General features: G+C 41.3%; 1 non-coding gene across 1 annotated transcript; it reads right to left on the bottom strand.

The window, feature by feature from the left end:
• Positions 1–1,458: 1,458 nt before the first annotated feature.
• Positions 1,459–1,565, bottom strand: LOC120272824. Its single transcript, XR_005540359.1, has one exon. It is a non-coding gene; the product is annotated as a small nucleolar RNA R71 (small nucleolar RNA).
• Positions 1,566–2,338: the final 773 nt, after the last annotated feature.

The raw sequence follows: 2,338 nt of genomic DNA on the forward strand, positions 1-2,338 counted from the left end.
CTTGGTACCTTTTTTTTCTCCCATGAATCTCCCTCCACATTTTTTTCACAAATGATTCCTTTTTCTCTTTTTCCTTAGCACTAGTACATGATACTTCTCTTTTGGTTGCTTCAAGTTGTGAAATTGAGGATGGTAGTGAGGTTCGTCTTGTTCTTCATTCTCCAACTCTCCCAAATACTCATCCAACAGGTTGATCGAGAGCACCTCCTGCACACAATCAAAAATCAACCTATCAGTTTCATCAATAAATTAAAGTGTGTCATCATGATCTAAAAAATGTTTCATAGCAGCCGGCAAAGTGTACACCACTTCTTTTTCTCAGACTCTTAGCATTAACTTCCGTCCTTTCAAATCAATTAGGGTGCCTGAAGTGCTAAGGAATGGTCTGCCAAGAATCAGTGGTTTCTAAATTTTAGACTTTCTCTGTAAGTTAGAGAAAGAATCAGAGTAATGGTCGGCCGAATGTTAGAGAAAGAAGCCAATGTAGATCGTGAATGCACCATTTGGAGTAAATCTTAAGAAGGATCAAACACGAAGACATAAGTCAGGTTCAAGATGCAAGAATGTGTGCCAACCTCCTCATGTTCAAGTTAACACAATGATTTGGAGGGGCACAAAGGCAGTCACATTCAAGTATTCTGGCTTGGAGTCAAGGGATGGTTGTTCTTGGATTACCTTGACTCATTAGACTCTGTTTGGAAGTATTTGGTGAATATTAAGCTTCATGTTAGATCCTAGCGGGAGCATTCCCGGGTATCTCATTTAATTGATTGAGAACTCCTTCACTTTATTTCTTGCCCGTTTGCTTGCTCATTAACTTTTCTTGCAATTTGTTTAATTCATTGCATTCATTGATTACGACTAAATAACTAAAAATTTGTTAATAGTAATACTTCCGTTTCCTGTGGATTCGACTACCAACTCACCGGCATAATTATTACTTCGACACCCGTGCACTTGTGGTTTACTGATAGTTGCTCCCCACAAGTGCACGGAGTTATCGAATTAATAAATCCCAGGTGAGTGGAGTATCGTATCCACAGGGAAAAGGGAATAAAAATATTTAATTTGCTTCTTAACTATATGGAAGATGAATAGTGATATGTGTGACAAATATATTTCGTGTGGAACACTTTATATGGTAACATGAGTCTGCCGATTATAGCTCAGAACTTCTAGCTGAAACCGGCATTCATCCACATGTTGTAGCAATCCGCACAGTTTAATGGTTTGGCCGATGAGGATCCTAACAGTCATATAGAGAACTTTCTCGAGGTGTGTGATATGCTCAAGATAAATGGAGTGACGGATGATGCCATCAAGTTGAGATCCTTCCCATTTTCTTTAAAGGGGAGAGCAAAGCAGTGGCTACACTCATTACCTAGAGCATAAATTACCACATGGGAGGAGATGGTAGAAGTTTTTCTTGCCTGTTATTTCCCTCATGGAAAATCTGCAAAGCTTAGGAATGAGATCTCATCCTTTGTATAGTCAGAATTGGAGTCTCCATTTGAGACGTGGGAAAGGTTCAAGGGGCTTTTTAGAAAGTGTCCGCAAGACGGATTCCCAGAGTGGATGATTGTTCAGACCTTTTACAACGGGTTGAATCTGAGCACAAGGCAACTCTTGGATGCGACAATAGGAGGTACCTTAGGTAGCAAGACCCCCGGTGAGGCCCGCCAACTAATTGAAGAAATGGGTTAAATAGCTACCAATGGAATGCTAGGAAGAAGAATAAGGTGGCTGGGCTTCATGAGATAGATGTAGTAACTTCATTGGCGGCTCAAGTAGAATCATTGAGTAAGAAGTTAGATGTTCTAACTTCGAATAGAGTGGCGGTCGTGACTACTTGCACCGGGTGTGGTGGAGGACATGCTCCCTCTGATTGCCCGATCTCCATTGGTGATGCATCTTCTGTTGAGAATGTTGATTTTGTGGGTAATGCCATGAGGAATTAAGGAAATCCATATAGCAACACCTACAATCCGGGTTGGAAGAATCATCCCAATTTCTCATGGAGTAACCAAGTTCCACAAAAGACCATGGGGCCACCGTGTTTCCAAAAACAACAAGCCCCAAACATGGAGAACCGAGTTTCCGTTTTTGGAAACCCGAATGATTGGTTTGGAGAAGGCCTTGACTAGATTTGTGCAATCATCGGATATAAGGTTTCAATAAGTTAAGGCTACACTTCTCAAGCACACCGCTTCTTTACACAACCTTGAGAATCAAGCAGGGCAAACTGCGAAGGCTCTATCGGAGAGATCACAAAGAAGCTTGCCAAGCAATACTGAGACCAATCCTAGAGAGCATGTGAAGATGATCACTTTGAGAAGTG

The sequence above is a fragment of the Dioscorea cayenensis genome, chromosome 11, assembly GCF_009730915.1.
Source record: "Dioscorea cayenensis subsp. rotundata cultivar TDr96_F1 chromosome 11, TDr96_F1_v2_PseudoChromosome.rev07_lg8_w22 25.fasta, whole genome shotgun sequence".
Taxonomy (NCBI): domain Eukaryota; kingdom Viridiplantae; phylum Streptophyta; class Magnoliopsida; order Dioscoreales; family Dioscoreaceae; genus Dioscorea; species Dioscorea cayenensis.